At 39.7% G+C, this 25,113-nt stretch overlaps 1 pseudogene; it reads right to left on the bottom strand.

Moving 5' to 3' along the window:
• Positions 1-4,961: 4,961 nt before the first annotated feature.
• Positions 4,962-5,502, bottom strand: LOC149190862 (DNA-directed RNA polymerase V subunit 7-like; annotated as a pseudogene).
• Between the last annotated feature and the right edge of the window lie 19,611 nt (positions 5,503-25,113).

The following is a 25,113-nucleotide window of genomic DNA, read 5'->3' as shown; positions in this document are numbered from 1 at the left end:
CGGTTTTAAGCTATAAGGAGTTCATTGATGCCTTTGTTCACCCAGTTGTTAATATGCAAAGTAGTAGCAATCAGCCTAGAATCAGTGATGAGATAAAGAAAGTTTTACAGTTGTCCAAGCATAGTAGAATAGGAAACTTGTATTTATACCAGGACCACAATGAAATAAGGGTGTATGGATGCCAGCTCACTCCCTATAAGCTGCCCAAATATCTCCCCATGAGAATATTTTCATTAGAGTATATTAGGCAGATTATAAACTCAGATGATGTGAATTTTCTATCAGCCAGGAAGAAAACGCAGTTCAAAATAAAAAACCAGCTAGGTCCTTTTATCTGCAATAATAGGGAGGCTGGAGAAGAAGCAGAAAAATGTTTACAGGAAATGAAGTTCAGAGTTTCAAATGGCAGATGACCCTTTAGGTGTCATAAACAAGTTAGATACAGAAATTAGAGAAGGATACAAAAGTTAGAGAAGGAATTGACACTCAAAGAGCCACTAGCCCAAGCGAAACAACTTTTATGGGCCAATATCATTGACTCAGTCAATGATATTTGGCCATCTATGCAGGTGATATTTAAGCAGAATGATTTGGTCAAAGAGGTTAGGGAGGCAATTCAAAGGGTCAGAGCCGAAGTTGGAAATATTCCAGAAGAAGCCTCAAGAATAATCCAGTTCCTTAACTCAAAGAACAAGTATGAATTGCAGGAGCTTGGAATAATTGACAGAACTGGGACCATACTAGAGGTAAAGAAGGCAATCACCAAAAGAAACCTGATGATATAACTTGAGGAGAAGTGCCAAACAATGTAGCTAGCAATAGCAAGGTTTATGGTGAAATTTGATGCTTTGAGGCAGGAAGGTCTACCTAATCCATTGGTGATTAATGACAGGTTGATGCCACACGAAGACTATGATAATAAAATCAGAGAAGTGGCAAAGGAACACGCCAAAAATTCCTCTATGAAAGGGATGCTTACAGGAAAATTTCTTTACCAGACTTTTGAGAACCTATTTTACCTCCAGTATGAGGTAAAACATCTTTTTGTAAACAAGCCCACTTTTGCAAAATACACAGAAATTGATGAAGTCTACAAAATAATGGTAAATATTAAATTACTAGATACAGAGACTTGGGAAAAATTGAATGATTTACTGTAAAAATGTAAGGTAAACAGTGAATACAGAGCAGTGAAGGTAAAATAGTAGATCAGTTAAGTCAAAGAGTATCAAATGAAAAACAGAGTTAAAAGACAGAGTTTATCAGTGAAAGGCGAAGTAAAAGGACAGCCAGCGTAGAGCAATAGCAAAGAGAGAAAACAACAAAAGATCAAAACAAAAAACAATAAAAGAGGGACAACTTGCATCAATTACATATCTATCTCTATCTTCTTGCATGAAGATATTTCTTTTTCCTTCAATAATTCCTAAAACAGTTTAGGATATTTTGTAACAAGTTTTTTGTATAAATACTTCATAATTCGAAGTATAGGGTGTGGATTGCTGAACATTTCTATAGTTATTATTGATCTGAAAACCTGAGGGTTTATTGTAACATTTTCAATTCAGTAGACTGGACTGAGTAATAAAGGCATTGCATTACAGGATTCATGTGTTGGGCCACTTCAGTGAAGTATCTTTCATCTGTTAAATTGTTATTTTCTTAAGTATTTCACATACATACATGTTTTCCAATTTGAAAGAAATAACTGGAATGTTACTTCAGAGTTTGTTTAAGTACACTCTGCCTTAAACAGATATTCATTTTGGTTTTTTCTTCTAATATCCAAAGTAGGGAATTCTTCATTTCTCCCTAGTTTCAATTGACCTACTTCATTTCCCTCATTATCCGGTTTGAGAAATCCTAAACTACTCCTTGACCCCGATTGAAAAACCACTTCACCATCCAACCTAAAAGATCTGAATTTACTTAGCTACCTTGCCCTGTGAACACTATCTTTAGAATTTGATTCAGTCCTGTTTTCTTGACATTTGGACTCCATATCCCAATGGTAAAAGGACATTTATCTATCCATCTAAATCAGTGATTCCACCACCAAATCAAATCAAAAACCAACCAAGCCTAAATAACTAGCCTAAAATCAATTAATCCAACAAAGTTAAATCATTAAGAGAGAGCTCTCTCTGAGCATTAGGAAGGCTAGATCCTGATCTCAAAAGTAGGTTTGTGGTTACCTCTATCATTTCTTTAAACACATCATGACAACCCTAGGGAAATTTTAGAGTGATTAACAGGAGCAAGAAGGCAAAGGAAGAGCAGGAAAGTGAAAGAGGACATCGGGATCAACAACTACAATGGGTGTTTCATGCAGGTACCGAGTTGCATGTATGTTTCCCTCACTAGTTTTGGCATGCATGGCATATGCATGCAGTTTCTTGGTTATGATATGTCATTGGCTGGGAGGATTGCCTAGATTGACTATGGATTTGCCTAGACTTTCCATTTCCTAGATAGAAATGGTGTTGTGGGTTTTACTTTTGTTGTCTGGTTGGTTTTCTTGTGCCTTTGGCTGTGCATTGAGTTATTAGTTTCTGGGAGCATTTTTTGGAAAAAAGCTTTGGAAGCCTTGAAACAACTTGGGTTGAGTTACTAGCTCTGAAAGCCTTGGTTGGAAAAACATCTGGAAGCCTTGGTTAGAAAAATGTTGTGGAAGACCTTGGTGGGTTGAGTTACTAGTCCCGGAAGCCCTAGTTGGAAAAATGCTCTGGAAACCTGGTAGCAGCTATGGGTTGAGTTACTTTTCCTGGAAGCCCAGGTTGGAACAAACTCTCTAGAGCCCTAGACAACTTTGGTAGAGACCAATTTGGTGATAGTTAGTGATTTCCGACCATGAGGTGGAATCACTGGTTGAGGGTTGAGGTGTTTTTTCCTCTAGAAGCCCTGGATGGTTTTGATTGATTTGTTTGATGAGATCCCACATTCATGCTTGGAATATGGCATGGGGGTGATAGGCTGAAAGAAAGATTTGGTTTAGCCTAGTCTACGGTCGGGTGGTTCATGGAAGTCCCATACTTGGTCGGCTTATGCAATAATAAATAGGAGCTCTCTTTCTCCTTGGTATTTTATGGGTAAATATACTTGTTTATATGTGGATTATATGACTATTATATCCGTGATATTTTTGTTGGCTATATGTTGGTTATGAATGACTTTTATGACTATGAAGATGTATGGCTCTCATCATGTTTTGGTTAATCACTAAATGTAAAATGAATATGTGACTTAATAGATGGTAATGCAGTTATTGTGATGAGGCATCAATGCTTCTTAGTGGTTCTCAAATAAGTATGAGACCCATATGCTCAAATATGTTGTTTAAACCTGTAGAATGCATATTTGTGACGTGTTTGACGAAATGGTTGTCATGGCTAGTGGGGGTCCATTCAAGTCCTTGTTCAATTAATTACATGTGTATCATTATTTCATTGTTATCTTTCATTTCTGAAAGTGTCATGGAGTTCTGGGCAGTGACCTAAGCCTTGGGCCTGAAAAAGTGGCACATAATTCGAATTCGCAGGCACATAACTTCTTATGGAGTTCCCCAACTGCAAGTATACCCATGTTGTGGGAGCAACTAGAGGGTCCCACTCACACTCATGCCCATTTTATGGGAGTGACTAGGGGAATAATGCAGTAAAAGGTCAGTTTCTTTTAGAGGCTAGTCACCGAGGAGGTTTGGATGGCTCCTGGGTTTTTGTAGTATGTATGAAGGTTTGTGTAGTGTGTTTCGTTAGTTCCACTTCCTTAACTGACACATCGGGAGTTGAATCATATCATAGTAACTCTTCATCACATGTTTACCTGAGTTGGCCAATTACTTGGGTATATGTGGGAGGAGGGTGTTACAAAGGCCCACATGTCAAAGATATTAACATATTCTTGGTCCTTGCAAGATCAAGATATAGATGAGGTTATTATGTTCAGAATCATAGTAGCAATTAGTCATGACCAAGTTGAGTTGAATATGATGGAGGTGTCTCAAGAGATAGATTGGAAGAGAATGGGCTCTCCTAACTGCATCTTTATCACTAGTAAGAGACCATGTTCCATGTTCCAGCTGATAGAAGGGTTGCTTGACCAACAAGCACGTGAAAATAATTTATCAACTTAGAAGACATAACAATTGGTTTCATTGCAATGTTGACTATGTTTATTTTTCCCACACAATCAATCGCTTCTCTACATGGTTGTATTAGTCATTCAATATCATGAATCAGCCATGGAAAATTTGATCTCTTTCCAAAATGAAAAGGGGCCTTTGTAGCCAAACAAAAAGTTTTTTCTAATTGGCTAGGCAATCATAATAACTTTTTTCCCCCTTTTCCTTTGTTTCCATTAAATTTCAGTTGTGTTTTTTCATTTTTAGTTTATTGTTTCATCATGTATTTCCCTTGTTTACATTGTGAGTAAACTCTAGGTTATTTTTCTTTGCTTTTCTTAATATAATAAGTTGTTTCCCACATGCATGAGTAGCAACAAATCCTTCCTTATCCCTGTGAAATCCACTTACCTAATTCCAAGGGTTCACATAATCTGATTGCGAAAGAGCAGTCGTCCTCCAGTACATAATGAACAATAAAATGCACATGCATTAGAAAATGCAACTAATGTACCAAGGTTAAAGTTGAACACGTGATATATAATATTTAAGTTTCACTTGCAGGAAGATATGCAAATAAGAACATATAAGTTTAACTTGAAAGAAAATATGCAAATAGTGCGTATGGTTCCAAACAATGCCATTTTAACAGGTATGAAATACAAAATTTGTCCAAAGAATGTGAATTTCTTTCATGGGTAACTACAATGCAATTCACCATCACCTTTTCATAGATGGGGCTCTCCGACCTACCCACAACATTAGTAAATGCCTACTTACCACTGCTTTAAGGCTACTAACTTTCACAACTATTGGGATTCTCAGGATTCTCAAAATCTAGCTAAGAACTAATCTTAGGATCAAAATTAGGCCCTAGAAAAACTCCTTCCAATCTACCTAGTGCTTGGACTCGACGTTGTTCAAGCCATTTGATAGCGAGTATCTTAAATTGTATCTTCCCACCTTTCTCCACATTTGAGCTTTGCTTATTACTAAAAATAGGATTATTTCCCGGTATGAATTCAAAACCTGTCATTTTTTGAGATGGTATAAAAACCTCAGTCGTAGGTCCACATGTGACATGAACACCTGTCTTTATTACAACTTCAATTTCACCTTCTAGGATTTCATTTTTGAAAGGCTTGAAGACTATGCACTTGAATTTAAAAGGAAAGACAACATATCTAATCATTTCTCGAACCTTTCCTTCCCCACGACCCTCCAATGTAGTTACTGCAACAAGATATCGTTTCCTCAATCACCTGAATGCGTGATATGTCTTCTATGAGTTTCAAAATGATGAAATGTTGTAGAAGCAACGCAAAATGCAGTCCATCTAATGATACAACCACATGTCTTGTCATTTCAATCTCTAAAAACATGAATATGTCTTCTCTGGCCCTTCCCCCTTTGCCCCGTTTTTTATTATTTGTGCAACTTGTTGAAGGAAATGTAGCTAGGCTAGGTCTTCATAAATGTAATTTTTATATTTGTATTTATTCAAGAAAAGAAAAATTATTTTTGTAATCTTTTCCAATGAGTTTCTTACTCATTGAAAATAGGTCAAGCACATTTTAAAGTGCTTATAGAAAGTCAAAGTCAAAATGTAATTATGATAAGACCCTTTGAGGGAATGTTACATCATGTATGTCATCATACAAGGTCATGGGAACACCTCCAAGCATAGTCAAATCCTCTCCTAGCATCAACAAAGTCTCCAAGCAACAAAACAATGAATAAAAGTTGAATTATAGTGCAAACTGTAAGTCAGCCTCAAGGACAGTTATGTTGGCTTGAAGAGGAGGGACAAACCTCTATTTATAGAGGTTTTCCACTCCTCAAAAGGACAACGAACTATCTCTGAAATCTACAAGCAAAAGAAGACTACGAAGGATGAAGAAAAGACAAGATAAAAGGTCTAACAAGGTAGTGAAGAGAAGAGGAAGAACAACACAGATTGAGAGGTTGTTTCTAGGGTTTATACAGTCTCACGTGTGAAGGAATAAGAGACAGTCTATAGCTACATTAGAAGTAATATTACAGTGATATGTTTTCTATTGTTTGGGCTAGTAACTAAGTCTACAAAGACCTCCTACTCCATCGTGAAAAGAAGACTCTAAAGCGAAGGAGAGACCATCACAAACGAAGGAAGAAAAGAGACAACAAAGGAAGAAGAGGATTGTTTCTAGGGCTAGAAATAGTCACACGGGCGAGATGCAGTAAGGGTATGACGGCAACTAATAGTTCTTTGTTTGGGTGAGAGATTTTTATAGTGTTTTCTCCTCGAAGATGTACGAAAAAAAATACTTAATATTGTGGATGAAAAACAGTTTCAAGAATATAAATGGCTTCTAAACATTATAGATCTACAGCAACTGATAGAAACAAAACCTACCAAAGTCCTGATCTATGTCACAATCATAGTTAAACAACAAAATGAAACAGTAATAACTACAATAATCCAATGGAAACCAGATATACAAATAATAGATTTTGTTGTAACACGTGTGAAGGGAACAAATAAATGTTACCAGCCCCCCTCTATGGGATGGGTTCTTGGCTATCCTCAAACATCTTCAGCTTTTTGATAGAGTCTCTCTCCTCTATAATGTGTAAACGCAGCAAATAAAATTTTTGAGCTCAATGGGAACTCAAATGGAAGAAAAATGGTGTGCGACAGTGATAATAATCACAGTTACAATAGTGAGTGCAACAATGAAAATAATCGAAAGTGAATAATGAATGGAAAACCCTTATATTTATAACAAAATATTGAGTTATCCTCGAATAATGAGCAATAATAAAATATTATTAACCCCATTCTTGGAATAACCACTTGGAATATTTTATTATATTTGGTTAGAAGGGAAAAAGTATTTAAACTTTTATTTAGAAATAATAAATAAATAAATGATTTATTTATCACCTCAAGAAATTGGTTTAAGGAATAATAAAAAATAAATGATTTATTTAATTATTCTTAAGATATTTAGTCAAATGTGACAAAGAATAATAATTAATTAGTGATTAATTAATTACTCCTAGAGAAAAATAAGATAATTAACCATTTTTCTGTTGATTTTTCATAATTGGGTCAAATATGACAAGGAATATTAATTAAATAATAGTTTAATTAATTATGCCTAGAAGAAAATTAAATAAATAGTGATTTATTTAATTACTCTTCATGGGTTTAATTATAAATTACTTAACACATGTGGTTTATTAAGTAATTTCTCACAGTGAAAGAAATTTTACTATGGTAAAATTGGCCTTATATGGTGTACTTCGATCCATCTAGTAAATTAGGCTAGATGATCCATTTTTTGGTGATAACGATTTTCCCCCCAACATATGAGTGTTAGGAGAAAAACGTATGGCCGAAGTACTTTGTAAAGACACAATCACTAGACAAAAAAGTGGATTCAAAGAGAGAGAGAGAGAGATCAATAGAGTTGAAGCAAAAGAGGATAGGGACAGAGGGGGAAATACCAATGCAAGTCTCCTTTTATGTTGTGGTATCAGATCTCAGTGAGGCGGGGGAGGCATACCTATACCCGCTAAGATAACTTAGTTCAAAAATAATGATGCGCCTAGAAACATAAAACCGAGCAATGAAGTACATGTTGAATGGTACATGACATGCTAGTGTAATTGAGCCAAAAAATAATACAATGTGTCCCATGTACATAATGCACCTGGAAAAACATGAGCCAGGACTGAATATAATAATATTTAAGTACATGAGATATAATGTCCCTTCCCTAAAAAATGGGTGGAGGGAGGGTAGAAAAACTGAAGAAGCCCTACTGAATAGGGAAGGGCTCTGCAAAATTGAATGGATCATCTGAAGGAGACATGCATGCTATGAACAATACGATCGGTAGGAACTGAACCCATCAAATATGCAGAAATGCATTTGAGGCTATAGCATAATATGAAGGCATCTGGGCATGTGGGGGGGCTACCTGAAGGGCCACCCCCTCATGAGGTCTGAAACATCTCACACACACCCAGGAATCATTGGTACAATCTGTTGCATCACTGGACCATCAAGTGTATGAATCAGGAGCATGAAACAACCAAGTCAAAGGGAAATAATGAGTCCCTTTGCTTGATCTAAGGCACCGAACAAGAGTGGAAGCTGGAACCAAGATACACCGCCCTCTAGGCCATTCTTCTGGAATAAATGAGCTAATGTTGACAGAATAGGGCCCACGATAGGTGAGGCAATGAGGATCCTCAACTAAGGCACAAGGGAAAATAGTAATGTGACTGATGGACTGACACCAGGGATAATGGAAAATGTGGGACTGAGGGACAAATAGACGACTTCCCTTGTCAGAGCATAAAGTGCATGGTTGACCTGGCAGAAACTGACTCAACTCCGGATAGGATGGGGGACAGTATGACTGGAGGCCAAAACGAGAAACACAGGATGAACAATATGCAAATATGGATGGAATATTGTGACATGATATAATGGGAAGTGAAACAGACTCCATGTATGCAAGGGTGAATCATCACGGATGCTCTGAAAAAGGATGACTCGATGACGCAGCCACATAGAATAGGCCCGATGGGGACCATGAAAGCATGAGTAAATGGTCATTACTCATGACGAAAATCGACATGTGACATGACAAGTATTAAGAGGAGGTGGACCTCAAAGTAAAAGAGTTGCATATGAAGAAATTTAGTTTTGAGAGGCGACAAATTGACCCTTCTTGGAAAAATGCCTTCCGGGTGAAGTGTCAAATCATCAAAAAATGAGAAAGACCCGTTATAGTAATCGATGAGAGCTTTCCAGTGGTGTTGATTGTTAGTCAAACTAAGCTATGGTTTGGTCGCAATGTGCAACAGAAAAATTGTGGATTTTTCTATGAAAGGATGTTTTCCCTTTAATTTGAATTCATTTGCTAAGTGAGTTGTGGTGAATTTTGGAGAGGAGGAGGAGGCCCTAAATCTTGTGAAGATCATAGTGGGGAAAATCGAGCATCATAATCGAGATCTGTGACTTTCAAGCTAGTGGATTTACTTGTCCAAAGATGGCCTTAATGCTTCTTGGAACGATGGTTCCTGGTGAAGAATTGAGGGAAGAGGAAAATGAGAATGAGCTACTAGAGGAGGTATAGAATCACCCATGAAGTCAAACATGGGGACTATGTGGACATAGAGTAGAATATTTGATGATATGGTATCAAATGTCTACGATATGCGATGTGAATATGACTCGCCGGAGAAGTCGATAGGACAAATTATCCAAGGAATGGGAGGATAATTGACCATACCTAGATTTGGTAGGATCTAAGCCGAGGCTTATGTTAATAAATTGAGAAGATGTCCAGGGAAAAACTATCATTTCCCCAAGCATGGGATACTGCCCGCAAGCATGTGTGATGGAGGGGACTAATCTGGTATGTAAAGGTGGGAATGATGCCCCCTAGTAGGAGGAGTTTGTGGAGCGCCATTGTGTTCCGAGTGCTCGAAAAATGGATTCAAGTATCTCGGCCCAACTTGGCACGAGATCCTCCAAAGGATGATAAGGAGATGTAGGGGCCTATGTTCCCCCCCAGTATGCTACGAGTGTACTGGATGTATTTAGAGTGGTGGACTCCAAATAATTATATGTATTATGTGATACATAATATGGTTATGCATTTTTATATCACGATGATGGTCGCCATGTGTTGTGTTTATAGTTTTCTTCTATGGTATACATGTGATAAATGCCAATCTAGAATGTTATTTGCAATGGTATCTACATAGTTATTTTGGGATCTATGAACATGATTGAAAGTAATGGTTTCAAATTCACGTACCAACAACTTTACTCGTAGATGTTTTTTAAATAGGACTTGGTTATGCACATGATACACACCATTCAATTGCATGACAAGTAGCAAGGAATCTAAATGAACATGAAGATGAAGGATGTGATGAGCGAGGGCATCGACTAACAAACCTATCACTACATCATATTCGGCACGATTATTGGTGGCAGATCCATTGCACACGTCGTTCGAAAGGACTAACATATGCAAGGGGGTAAAAATGGTCCAGGTTGTCGAGGCTAGGTTCCTGGAGAAGTGACTCGCATCTTCGGCATGACCGATATATGGTGTGGATGATGGATCCATCTAAAAAGTGCGAAAGAAAACATATGAGATGATGCAACCTACCTAACTTCATGACAGAAATAAAGACATGCAAATCAAAGGAATATGCCATGAGAAAAATTTCTTGAGGTAGAGTGCATTGGGAGAATTAGGAAGGAGATGGCCTTTAGAATACTCCAAAAAAATATGCCCCCTTGCCTAAGTGCAAGGGTAATCAGGGGTATACATAGCTTCCATGATGTCCTCATCAGAATGGAAGATGGGCGAACGGGAGGAAGACTGATCACATGATGTGGTAGCTACACCTGGTGCATAAACCTGAGAAAGAAGGTTCACATATGCATCATCTAGAATGGTAGACGACGAGATAGTAGATGGAGGATCTACGGATGTTGAGACTTGGGATTTTGTCAAAAGAGGTTCAATAGAAGTGCACGCAAAAACTTCAGAAGGGTTTGTCTGTGAGGAACTCAAGGATGATGACAGGTAAAGGATATGGCCCATGGAGTCCGTCATCTCGACATTGATGGGAGGGATCACGATGGTGGGGCCAAAGTCCCCCTGTTCTGGTTTACTAGTGGTACCACAATCGACAGGCAGAGGAGTAGGTGATCCACTACGAGTGGTCTCATATTCGCGAAGTGCCTCAAGGCAATCGTGAAATTCATCGAGACGAGGGCAACAATGGGAATAGTGACCATGATGATCGCACAAGGCACAAGGGTGATTTGTGCGTAACGTTTTGAGTTTCTTGGTTAGACCCAATAAGTTAACATGGACTCCAGGGATATTTGACTCAGGGAATGTTTCATGAACCGAAGGTTTAAAATGAGGGAGTTCAGGACAATTATTGGTGGCATGCCCAAAAACTTTACACAAAGCATACGGAGGTGATGACTTTGGGGCCTTGGGGGCTAGAGGAGCTTAGGGAGCCTTGTCCTTAGGTTCTTTCCTCTTGGCTTTGCCCCCCTGTCTAGATTCTTTTGCAACAGGAGCAGGTTCCTGTATATATTATGATGGAACTGGAGCAACGACAGGGGTTGTAGGGACCAATTGAACTGGGGTCAAAGCATGATAAGGTCTTAGCTGACCAGGAAAAGTGCTTACAGGGGGATCAATGTACCATATTTGGATCCCCAAAATCATGTTAGGGAAGACCAACGAAGCCATTACATGGACAGAAAAGATTCCTGGAGGAGGAAACAAGAAAGGTATCTAGCCTGTAGGGTAATTTCCCGATGAAACAACTCCTGGATGGTTGAGACCTAGAGGAACAGTTCCAGGTGGGAACATAGGGGAGGCACCTACAAATAGAGGAGGTCTTGGGGGGTGAATCTGGATGGCTGGGTTAAGAGGGTAACAACAGGGTGTTGAGGACCTGGTTGTTGATCAGATGTTCCAGACTGCTTGAGAGCAACCTGTGACACTTGTAACATGCAAACACTCAAAGAGCTAGGCTCAGAGATGGGGGGGGGGGAGGACCAGGGAAAGCACCCAATAATGAGGGATATTTGTAGACTTCGGGTGAAACACTAGTAAGAGTATTTGAAGACTTCTTATCTGACATTGATTAGATAATGGACTCGGGAGAAGACACGGATGTCGGCTCGTAGTACTTCAACTGATCGATGGTGACAATCTTCCCTTCATGGGGGAAGCACATCTTGCAGAAAACCGCAAATGTGACTGCTAACATGGCATATGTGTAACTACGACCTAGGAGAATGTTGTGATCTAAAGGGGAACCGATAAACTCAATGTCTACATGGACAGTCTTGCTCGCAAGAGTCACTGGACAGTTGTTGTACATGACGAGAGGCTGGGAGGAATGTTTGTACCAAGCACGCAAAGTGATGGTGGACCGGGACAGCTCAAGTGACTTAATTTGTTTCCAAATGGAAACGGACATCACACAAGTGGATGCATCGAGAGATGATGGAATTACAAACTCAGAATGGTATCTGGAAAGCAAAGAATGAAGGTAGTGGGGGATGCTCTAATGTATCAAATGAGAAGACAATTAAATGATCGTTATAAGGATCTACTATGCCCAAAGTAGTTAGTAGAGATTTCTTTTGAGATGGGCACGACTGGAGTACTTCCAGTGTTGACATGGCGGCAGGTGGTTGCGTCAAATCATCTACTATATTGTATGTATGGGCATCTCGGTTAGAAGTCGCGCTATGTTGTAATGGTCCCTTTGGGATCTTGGGAATTTCCTCAAATTTAGGTTGAGGGATCTGTAATGGACCATTTAGTATCATAAGAGGCTCAATAGATGCTTTGGTTTTGGACTCAGTGGCAGAAAAAGTCGATGGCTTGTCATATTGACACGACCAAGTTTACAGGTTCATATTGGAGGGATTAACCTCATCAAAATTCATCATGAGGATCTGGTAGTCACCAAGACCAAAACGTTGGGGGGGATGGGCTGCTTGACCTAGCTGAGGTTGAGTAGAAACAAATCCTTGCTGAGGGAAAGTATTTTTAAGCAATGCCGGTTGATATGGCGCAGGATTCTGAGGCGATTGATGACCTCTAGAAGCTGCTTAAGGTTCCCACATTTGGTGCATATGGGTTAAGAGAGGACACTCATGTGTATAATGTTCATGTACACCACAACATGCACAAGGCTTGTTTGTACGAATAGCCTTGTTCTTCTTAGACTGACTACCCTATTGGTTGTTGTTGGTGTTAGGCTAGTTCCCGTGGGGTTCACTAGGTTGATTACCTTGATTACCCTGGTTACCCTTGTTACCTTTTCCCTTGTTCTTTTTCTTCGAATTTTTGGGATTGGTCGCACTTTACTATGCAAACACTTGACCCTGAGGAGGAAGTGGTTTTTGGGGTTGAGGCTGCATGGGAGGCTGCGAAACTAATGCTTGAGGGGCTAGAGTGCTCGACTGTGCATAGGGAGGAGCAACGGTTTGGTAGACAGGTTGAGCATTGGTTGGCCTTGAAAACATGTTGCTAGCTGGAGGGGCATGTGTTGGAGGAACTGGTGCCCTCCTACGGATAGCCATAACTTTGCTGAGTATATGGCGAAGGGCGTGAAAGGGTTCCAACGATACCATCGACGACATGATATGCCCCCGATGCATTGACACCTCCAGGACGGGGGAGTTCTGGAATGACTATATAGACATAACCAGATTGCACATAAATCAGGTCATATCTCAAAGCAGTTTGGAGAGCTTCTTCCTTTATTTGAGGAAAATGGGACACGAAATCTTTTCCAATGGGTGATAAAAGGCTCCTAAGAAACCAATCTAGGTAGACACGGTCTTTGAAGGGTGGGGCATGACATGTGCTCCTCCTTCTACGCCATTCCTGAACATGATTGGAAAGGCGAGTGGCAGAGGACTGATGGAATGAGGTCAATAACTCTATACTAATGTCGTATCAGAGAGGTAACTGAAAATATGAGAGGAACACTTTAGAAAGTGTCACGAAAATGGAATGAGATGCAGCGGGCTGGTCTACATACCATTTTGCAGCATCTCTAGTGAGCATGCGTTGGAACAACCAAAGACGAATGGAGTCATCGGTAATGGAGTTGGATGAACACCACATGTGGAAGGAGTGAACATGATTGGTAGGGTCCTCTCCAGAATTACCCTCAAACTTTGGGATGTCTGAGGGAAGCTTAGTCGGCATAGCAGGCCAACCAACATCGTGGTGTATTGGATCATTTATCAACTGGATAAAATCCAAGAGACTTAACCCAGCCATAAAAGGGAGCATGGGGGCTTTCGGAATGGTTCCTGAGATTTTTCTGCTAGATGTGACCATCGGGGTAGAACCGGAGCCAACACCAGGTTGGGTTCCTGCACCAGCTGTGGGTCCAGACATGGTGACAATATGCGGTGAAGGAGGCTCAGAATCAGATGAGGAATCAGATGAACTAGGAGAAGAGTTGGTATGGGGACTCGGGGGACTATGAACTCAAACCCTGCGGGGAGGAGTAATATGCCCAAGCAGAAACTGGGGACTAAGGCCTAAGAGTCTCTGCAACAAATGCCTTAGTGGCACAATGGTGGTAAGACACAAATGACAAGGAAATGGTGAAGGGAGATCAACAATATGCCTTTGTCTCTATGTGGTGAGATAAATTAATTATGTTTTGTCTTGGCTTGGTGGTGTAAACCAAGCACCCTTCGCTTAAGGTGTGCTTGTGTGTGCAAGTGTATTTATTAATTAAGCCCAGATCATGTTTGAAAAAATAAAAAAGATTGTTGAAAATGAAATGAAAGTAATGACAAAAAATGAACATAAAATCAATTAATTAAACCCCACCCAAACTGGGTTTGCAAACACTGTGATGATTGGTGGAAAAATCACCTGAAAACACACTAAAAAGGTCAAGAGATCTAAGTGTCTATGTGACTGGGATCAAATGACATTAGGCTGCTGGAAAGTGGTACAACAACAACAAAAAACCGGAGAGGAAGATTGCTGCAAAAATATAGGGAGATGGGTGTAAAACCTAGGGCAATCAATGGGAACCCAAGGTAAAAGACAAAATAAGTTTTAAAAGGAAAATTTGGATGGAAACAACCTATCTTTGAAGATTTAAACAAAAGGGTACAGATCTAGAAAATATGGCTAAAAGTGTTGCAGAAACTTAGAATTTTTACTCAGCTAAACTCCTCCTATAAAGGTGGAAGCATACTAGAAGCCCTAAGGGGCTAAATTCCACTTTAATTTGTAAATCAGAGTAGATCAAGGCCTAAGCAGGGTGAGGATAGTGGTCAACCAACCCAGCATACATCTCTTGGAAAAACCCAGAAACAGATCTGAAAAAATTTTGGAAACCCTAAAAATCGTAGGTACTGACATGATTTCAAGGGGATCACACTTTTTGGGCTGAAAAGTGCAGTTTGGACCTCCATATCACACTTTTTGGGTAGAAAAGTACGATTTTTACTCCTTGATTCCCGGTCAGCAAGTCTCGGAAAAAATTGTCATCTCTGTTATGGCTGGTTCCTGTGACTTGCAGAAAAGACCAGAAAACTTCCGAAAGTTAGAAATTTTACAGATATAGGGTTACAAAGCTAGTAAACAACATTAAGGGATTGAAAAAAAAAAAGAAGAAACCCTAAGCTGAAAAATGAAGGTCAAGTTTCTGGATCTGAATTAAAAACCCAATTGAGTCACCAATTTTATTATAGTGTTTTCTCCTCGAAGGTGTACGAAAAGAAAACACTTAAAAATGTGGATGACAAATAGTCTCAACAATATAAATGGCTACTAAACATTGTAGATATGCAACAACTAATAGAAACAAAACCTGTCAAAGTCCTTATCTATGCCACAATCATAGTTAAACAACAAAATGAAACAGTAATAACTCCAATAATCCAATGGAAACCAATTATACAAAGAATATATTTTATTATAACACATGTGAAGGGAACAAATAAATCATACTAGTCCCCCTCTATGGGATGGGTTCTTGGCTATCCTCAAACATCTTCAGCTTTTTGATAGAGTCTCTCTCCTCTAAAATGTGTAAACCCAACAAATAAAATGTTTGAGCTCAATGGGAACTCAAATGGAAGAAAAATGGTGTGCAACAGTGATAATAATCATAGTTACAACAGCGAGTGCAACATTGAAAATAATTGAAAGTGAATAATGAATGGAAAACCTTTCTATTTATAACAAAATATTGAGTTATCCTCGAATAATGAGCAATAATAAAATATTATTAACCCCATTCTTGGAATAACCACTTGGAATATTTTATTATATTTGGTTAGGAGGGAAAAAGTATTTAAATTTTTATTTAGAAATAATAAATAAATAAATGATTTATTTATCATCTCAAGAAATTAGTTAAGGAATAATAAACAAATAATGATTTATTTAATTATTCTTAAGGGATTTAGTCAAACTTGACAAAGAATAATAATTAATTAGTGATTAATTAATTATTCCTAGAGAAAAATAAGATAAGTAACAATTTATCTGTTGATTTTTCATAACTGGGTAAAATATGACAAGGAATATTAATTAAACAACAGTTTAATTAATTATTCCTAAAAGAAAATTAAACAGTGATTTATTTAATTACTCATCATGGGTTTAATTATAAATTACTTAACAAATGTGGTTTACTAGGTAATTTCTCACATTGAAAGCAATTTTACTATGGTAAAATTGGCCTTACATGGTGTACATCGATCCATTTAGTAATTAGGCTAGGTGATCAAATTTTTGGTGATAACAGAGATCAAGCCTCCAAGGACTCACAAGCCTAGTAAAGGAGCCCATCATTCTAAAGTAAAAAGGACTCTAATTGGAAGACGAAGTGCTGGAAGACAAAGTGCCGGAAGACAAAGTGCCGGAAGAAGTGACGGAAGATGTGCTGAAAGTGATAGTGCAGAAAAAGGAAGGATTTGACTTATTCTTGTAGAATATCCTAGTCAAGGGTCTAGGGTTTGGCAGTTGTTCAAATAAGAAGATTCAATAAGAGAAAACTTACAAAGGGTTTTCCTCTCAAGAGTGGAGAGGTTTTGTCCCTGGAAGAGAGCCAAACTTTGTGTTCTTGTTATTTTGTTTTGATAGCAATATGATGAAGTACACACATATACACTAATAAGAAGAAGAAGAAGCATAAAATAACAAGAAAAGTAAAAAGACTCCATGAATTGTTATCAAGTAACGAAGAATCATCACAACATTATTTTGCCCTAGATTTTTCAACATGGTATCAGAGGGTAGGTGACACATCAAGGAAAGGGAAACTCAAGAACACTCATCAAAAGAAGCATCTACAAAGCTAAGACATCAAGCGTAAAAGTTTCAACCATTTAAAGGACAAGAAGGGTCTACAATCCATCATTCATCAAGGAGCTCTACAAAGCTAGAAGAAGAGCCTTATATAAAGGCACCCATAAAGAAGAGCAGATTGAAGACCTACATCAAGCTACGAGTCTTCAAACAAATCTCATCACCAAGCAAGTCCACTTGAAGGCAACTTGAAGAACATCAAGATCCAGGAATACTATCCATCAAGTCTTCAAGGAGGAAGCCAATCCATTACATCTCAAAATCTATCAAGTACATGTCCCCTTCTGAATATACATCAATGTATTTTTGCAAGGAAAGCAATAAAGTGGTAGGTATCAATAACTTTCTTGCATGGAAGAAGAGGACTGATCTACTACTCAAATAGAATGAACACCTAAAGCATGTAAAAGGGAATATTAGTATCCATGCTAAGGAGAAGAATCAAGACTTAGCCAAGTACAATAAGGATGAGACAAGAGCTCAAAGGATTCTAATAGAATCAATCAAAGACTCTCTCATTCCCTATGTCTCCAAATTTGAGACATTGAAAGAAATGTGTGATAAGCTAGTAGAGTTATTCTCGGTATCCACAACGGAGAAGTAATATATTTGAGGAATGAATTATACAAGATGAAGATAACAAAGGAAGGAATAGCTCCCTACTTCATGAAAATCTCTGAAATGATAGATCAACTTCAAGAGATTGGGGAAGTCATGTTTAATAGAGAGATGACAACTGTTGAACTCAATGTTCTACCTGAGGAGTGGGGAAATTTCACATCTAGCATTTATGCCAAGAAGGAAGCAACCACTCTCAGTGAAATGTGGTCTCTATGCAGAACAAAGGAAATCAGACTTAAGGCAAAAGAAGATGTGGGATCAAAGGAGAAAGCATTTTCTACCAGAGCCAAAAGAAAGGGTAATATTGGCAAGTTTGGTCCACAAAAAAAAACAATAAAGACATGTCCAAGATCCAATGTTTTGGATACCAAGAATATGGACACTACAAAAGGAATTGTCCTAAGTTTAAGAAGGACAACAATATCAAAAGGAAGAGGTAAGAAACTCACATAACTCAAGAGATGAAAGAAGAAAAAGAAGGAAGATCCTCTGGATCTCTACCATGACTAGGTCAAACTCTTTACTTCTAGACTTATTTCAAAGTTTTGAATAGAATAGGAGCATGTAGGAATAAATTAAAATTGCATTGCTAGAAACACCCTCTAGAATCTAGCAGCATGATGTACATAGAGTCTTAGACACTCATGTAGATGTAATATTTATGAGAAGAAAGAAAATACATAAGTAGAAATATCTTCTAGAATATAGGAGCATGGCAGATATAGCTCAAGATATTCATGTAGAAGAAGCATACTTAGTATAGGACCTCATACATGATAAAAGAAAATTGAACATGATAAGAATCTTAGAAGACCTACATCATCAAAAGAAAGGAAACGTTTGCAAGGCAAGGATCTTTAAGATCCTATGATGGAATATTCAAAAGAAGATCCATGAACCAATGCAAATGTCTCATTGGGAATCCCATTCATGGGATTCAAGAAAAGGGATGACATGCAGGAAAGCTAAGTTGAAGCAAGAAGGACCACACCAAGGTCAAATGAAGTAAGGATGATCAAAGGAGAATCAAGATGAGGTATGTATGCATAAAATAAGTCATGTTACAATTTGTATATTATTGAGTAATGGGTATAGTTCTATAACATGATCAAGCATGAAAGAATATCTTTCACCAAGGACATGCTCAAAGGCATGCACTACAATGCAATAAAGGTCAACAAAAGAATGTGCTCACATAAGAAGCATAAGATTGTTGACTAAGAAGAAAGAAGAAATGCTAACAAGTCCAGAAAGTAATCGATGAAGGAATGCTCTCACAAGAAGAGTTAGATGGTTGACCTATCTATCTGATGAGAAGCAATGAAGAAAGAGATCAAGCATGTGAAGAACACTATGATCACCAAGAATCACTCTCTGACAAAATGCCTTGAAATATATCTTCTGAAAGAAGGTAGGACAACTCTGATAAAGGAATAAAGGACCCTTGACACCTATGAAGGCCTTGGAGATACAAAAGGTACAGATAACTAATTCTACTCTACAAATATGTCGTGATGAAGAAGCCATAGGTTGTAGCAACTACAACCACCCTCCAAAATTTTGGGCTACATCAAAAATACGAAGCCTCCCTTAAACTAAATTACTGGATGTTTGCAAGCACTCAAGTTCACCCCATGGGCTCGTGTGAGTCTTTGCACCCTCTTTGCTTAACCGTTCAATGGACAACTTTTTCATGTTGGTTACAATGTCACACTTACAACCATGTGTTGGTTGTGCACAAGGTTTTCGCTTCGTGTGTACATGTTGTATTCGCTATGTAAACATCCATTGCACTCACACATGAAGTTGTATGCAATGTCGCACAAGCATCGTTGCGGTCGTTCAACGAGCCATCACAAGCGTCGCACTTGTCGCTCGCACCATCGGTCAGTCATGTTGAGCATATGTTGTCTTGATGGTTTGAGGTGTCTTATTGTCAAGTTATGTTAAGTGTGTGTTCGCAATGTTCGTGTATGCACAAATTCACTCACTCACGCATGTAGTCATTTTGTTGAAGTTCTAATGACCAGATCACCCTCTAACAAACGAACCTCCACCCTATAATTGACTCAACCGACTGTCATCCAAAATGGTACAAAAGTTTCCAACAAGCCATTTCAATATGCGCTACCTACAAGTTGATCAATCAACCCTCCTACTGGTTAACCGGAGAGTTTGACCGGGCTATGACCCTAAGACCCACTCCCCTAAAAAATTCTGCAGAAGATGCAAACCTTTCCCACTCTGCTGATGGAGAAAATTACGTAGACAGGCCGAAAAGTCACCGAGTGTCTATCCATGTCTCTCTTCCAGGATTTCGCAATTTTCCCAGCCATCCACCAGTAGGTCGATTGGCTTCCCACCTAGAAAACTGCCAAGATCTATTAGCAAGCCCCTCAGTAACCCATCATCCCACTCAGCTTAGAAATTGTGCAGAGGTTCCCAACAAGTCATCCTCCCAGCATTTGCATAGTTTTTATCTCCAGCAAACCCCACAGCCCGCTGCCAACTCCCTCCAGGAATTTCGCAATTTTTTCTGCCAAGCCTTCCGGTAGCCTACTACCAACTCCCTCAAGGAATTGCGGAGTTTTTGCTTCTAAGCCATCCTGAAGCCTACAGCCTGCTCCCTCTAGGAATTGCACATTTTTGCTGCCAAAGCCCAGTTTTTGCTGCTAAAGCCCTCTGTTGTACAAACTGCTTCATCCCAGAAATTACGCAGATCTGCCCTCTAACTGAGCCAGATCTCGCAGATAGTCACTACGGATCTAGATTGTCCATCTCAGTCTCCCAATGACCTCTGCGCAATTTTCACCAGCAATACCCAGATCTCACATCCCAGCTCGAAACTTGCCTCACGTAGTTTTGCATCCTTGTCCTCTCCCCCGATCACCTGCATACAAAAGCGAACGATCATGCATCATGGTAAACTAGGAGGTTTATGGATTTTATGTCATCTCGTCATGAGTGATTGCAGATACAGGTACATTAACGAACATGACGCGATGATGAACAAAATGAACAAGGAGAGTACATGCAAAGGGATGTGTTCGTGAATGGATGAAACATGCGAAAAGACAATTTCGTGAACAGACGAAACATGCGAAAAGACAGTGTTGTGAACAAACGAAACGACGAAACATGCCAAAGTACAAACAAAGGAGCAATGTGCACATGCAACATCAAGCAAACCCAATGACCATCAAGGTCTCCGCACACCTTGCCATGCGGAGGTGAAGCTACATACATCAAGAAGACATCCATCACTCAACAGCACTGTAGCTCGACATGCACACTAGCAGTAGCATGAACAGACCATCACTGTCATGTCAAGTCATGTCAGGAGTCATGTCAGCCACATCACTACTATGGGCCAAACTGTTGTCAATGAATGTAATGTAAAGTGGAAATCCAAGAGACCCACTTGTAATCTGAAGAGTCGTGTAATCTGAAAAGTCATGGAATTCAAACAGTCATGAGGGAAGTTGAACAGTCACAAGGGATAATTTCACCCTTGGCTATAAATACCCCCTCATTTGTACATGAAAAGGAATTTTCACCTTGGCTCCTCCACATAGCCTTGAGAGTTTGTAATATTTTCTTTGAGGAGTGAGTAGTGTCTCCAATTCCCCACCCACGGGGTTAGTGATGTATGGTGTATCAATGTGTCTTGGAACTTTCGCTTAATTCAGAAGCCTGCTCACAGGCTAGCACATTTTCTCGCATGTGTTGTAACTATATATAAGAATTAATCTTGAACACTTGTAATACATGTTTCTTTAACCTGTTTTAAACAATTGAACTCATTCAGTTGTTATAATACATATATTTATGAAAATGTGTTGTATAGGTTGTTAGCATTGTCCTGCCCGCGTTTTATTACTTCCCAGACATTAGACATAAAATTTTACGAAACTTGTTATAACGATCGTCGCACTCACGTGGACTGCCCATTGGGTGTTGTACATGCTATCTTCCTTGTATGTTGTTATTGTCGCATCTATGTGGATTACTCTTCCGGAAGCTGTGAATGTCCTGTTGTGTTGTGTGTTTCTAATAGAGTTGGGGCTTCCTCCTGTTCAACCTGAGACTCACTCCCACCCTCTCTCTCTGCTATGAAAGAAACTTGACACAAGTAACACTAGCATTCACCAGCCACGCAAACCTCAATGTTCGAAGATAAAGCAAACCACTCTCTCGTGCTGACAAGCAAGAGCTAAGGCAAAAATTTAAGATAATACCAACCAGGCCATCATATCAAATGGGACTTCTACACCAAACGGTGTGAGCTCTAGTTGGGACTTCATATCGAGGAGATCCACTGAATGTTGGCGGGTCCAGCACCATCAACATTTATGGTGTTAGAAGGAGCCCTGCCAGTTGTTTATGGTTGAATGTCCTCTCCCACCCACTCATCAATCATCTGGTCAAGGTAGTAACTTGCACTCCCTCTCACCTACGTGCGACTCTGCAGTTGGTCACTTCTCACCTCCCAGGACTGAACAAGAAATTCCATATCAACACCTTCGCTCCATCCATCCCATCACCCATCAATTCGTGAAAGTCGTCAAACTGATCCCAGGAATCCGACACGTTCCATACACATCCAGAAATCCAAAAACCACTCCGATAGGGGTTGTTGTATCATTGGTGGAAGAAGTGGTTCTTGCCACACTTGAAGGTCTGGCAGAAGCTATTGAAGACGAAGAGGAACCTCCGGTCTTCCGATAGGGAGAACAAGACACCCTCCTGGTCTTGGGCTCAGACTCTGGTACAAGAGGCAGAGGGGAAGGTAGCGAAGGAGGTGGGGGTGGAGACGAACCAACGGACTCAAAGTCAGAACTGTCAGGTTCTCAAGAAGAGGAGGAGGAAAAAGAGAAAGAAGACATGGCTAACCAAAATTTGAATGGATGACTCAAGGACCATTGGCCCTCCCGGGTGCTTTGCACAATATGTCGAAGCTCTTAGAGAGGATGATCATAAAGTTCGACCCTAACAGCATAGTGAAGGAAGAAGATCACTTAGACAACTTCTACCTACAGTTGCAGACTCTTCAGGTATGTTACGATGACATTGCATGTAGACTGTTCCCATATATCTTGGATGGTCACGCAGATGCATGGTATCACAGCATTCCTGCCAACTCCATATAGAACTAGGGTATGTTCAAATGTATCTTTCTTGAAAATTTTGTTGATGATAAGATCCCAGCCATGTTACTCAAAGAATTGGGAAGCCTGAAGGTGGTGGGAAAAGAAAAAGTAAAAGATTTCAATCAGAGGCTTCTACGCATATTGGATAAGTTTGCAGCAGACATGAAACCTCATGATTCCATCACCATTGATTACTACACATCCACATTGCCAACTAGCATTATGTAGTTCGTCAAACGAGTTGCAAAACCAACACTCTTGGAAAACTACAAAGAGGCAATCGTTGTTGAAAAGGACCTGTGTGCGATTGGAGTCATTAAGGATGATGAACCAACGAAGGACTCTAGAGAGGTGAGCAGGAAGCCACAGGCTATGGCAAGCAAGGGTAAGGATAGGGAAACAAGTGATATTGAAACCCTTACTCACCTTGTCAAGAACTTGAGAACAGAAGTGTCTGAGCTTAAACAACGAACAATGGACGCATATGAAAATAGTCGACCTCCCAAACAGAGACAAGGAAGCATTTCATCGGGCAACAACCGTCTCCCAACTAAAACTACACAAAGTTTTGTGTTTTAGCTCAACAAGTGTGTGAACAATGAATTGTGTTCATTTCATGAATATTATCACTCAAAAAGGTCTTGTTCAAACTAGAAGTGAGTTGCAGACTCGATATACAACCATGAACTTGACGTAGACAACAGTGCACAGGAACAGCTGGGAGATACAGATAATGATGAAGATGTTGCACCAGATGAGGCATCAAGCTCTAAGCATGTGGTAAACATGTATTAGTGATCGCAAGCAACGCAGAAGACAAACTCCGAGAAACAATCCCAAAAGAAAAATGAACATTACAATCTCAGAAGTAAGGGGGATCCCCCCACAATTGGGGAAATGCAAGAAAAGTTGAAATTGTTGATGAGGAAGGTTGATCCCCCAACCGTCCCAAAGTAGAAAATGCAAAGCAAGCTCGGGAAGACATCAGTGGACAAGAGTATGTCCATGAGTAGCAAACTGCAAAACACTCTGCCAGAAAACAAGAATACCAATCTTACACCGAACACCTCGATGAGTCTACCCCCTCTGGATTACAAAATTGTGGAAGGCATGAAGAAAAATCATGCAAACATCGGTTTGTCCAAGTTGGCTAAGATCCAGAGTCAGCGGTACATCCTACTACGCCAACTGGGACAGACATCAATAGACAATGCAGTCTCTACTAGCAAGGGAGCAAGCATACCTCCAGATCACTTTCAATTGTGCTAAACACACTCTGGATGGCAGAAGAAAATTATGTTTTCCCTCCATTCCTACTTTCATTCAAAATATTCAACTGTAATGTTCACAACTGTTTGGTTGATTATGGCGTGACAGCTAACGTCATGCCACTCTCCATTTCTAAAAGGATCAATGCACAGTGGAGCAAGACATCCACTAAGATCATCCAACTTGATTGAAAATTTGTACCAACCATTGGCGAACTTCGTGATGTGATCATCAGACTATCTCACAACAGCCGAGTTCACCAGTGCATAAACATTGTTGTTGTGGACATATCGGAAGCGCATCGCTTACTCCTCAACAGAGACTGGTCTAGCAAGTTGAACGGATACTTCGCTATGGGCTAGTCACACTTGTGGCTTCCGTTCAAGGAAAAAAAAATCAAATCCGAGTGTTATCCATGATATATATGAAGTACAATGTCACTCCCATCAATGGAGAAAATGAATCGTTGGCCTTCGCAGAGCTCATGTTTGGCAACTGCCTCTTGGAAACAATGCTGGGGTGTTATCCCGCACGACTAGCCCCAACCCCACCAGACATGTAGTTGGGTCTCCTTCCTTGCCCAACTGGTGGAAATGAAACATGTACTGATCTGAATTGGATCCATAAAGAACTGTCAAAAGAACCATGACTGTATCAAGTCGAGACAGACATCAAAGAATTCAGAACAGCAATAGAAAACACCTCTACACTAGTGGTAGTTGGCAGCCAGCGTGAAACAACAAGGACCTCGGTCAAAGCACGCTGACCGAGACCCATGGAGACTGCGCAGGAGGCGAAATTAGCCCCTAGGAGGCCCAGATTGGGAAACAGAGGGAGTTTTTGTTGTGCGATTAGCACTTACGCTAGGTGAAAACCCTCAAAATGGAGAAGCCCCGAGCGCTTGGTCGCATGGAGAGTAGGGGAAACCATGGGACAAAAGGTGAAAAGGCTAAAGGACAAGGCAGGACCCGCGCTCCGAAAAACTAGCGATATTGATCGGGGGTGCCCTCAAACGGTAAGCGGAATTGACGAAATTGGA

The sequence above is a fragment of the Pinus tabuliformis genome, chromosome 3_1 (assembly GCF_031772625.1).
Source record: "Pinus tabuliformis cultivar Carrire ecotype Pingquan chromosome 3_1, CPIR1, whole genome shotgun sequence".
In the NCBI taxonomy this organism is placed as follows: Eukaryota; Viridiplantae; Streptophyta; class Pinopsida; order Pinales; family Pinaceae; genus Pinus; species Pinus tabuliformis.
Note: the sequence above shows the minus strand (reverse complement) of the source record. Positions and strands in the feature narration are given on the sequence as shown.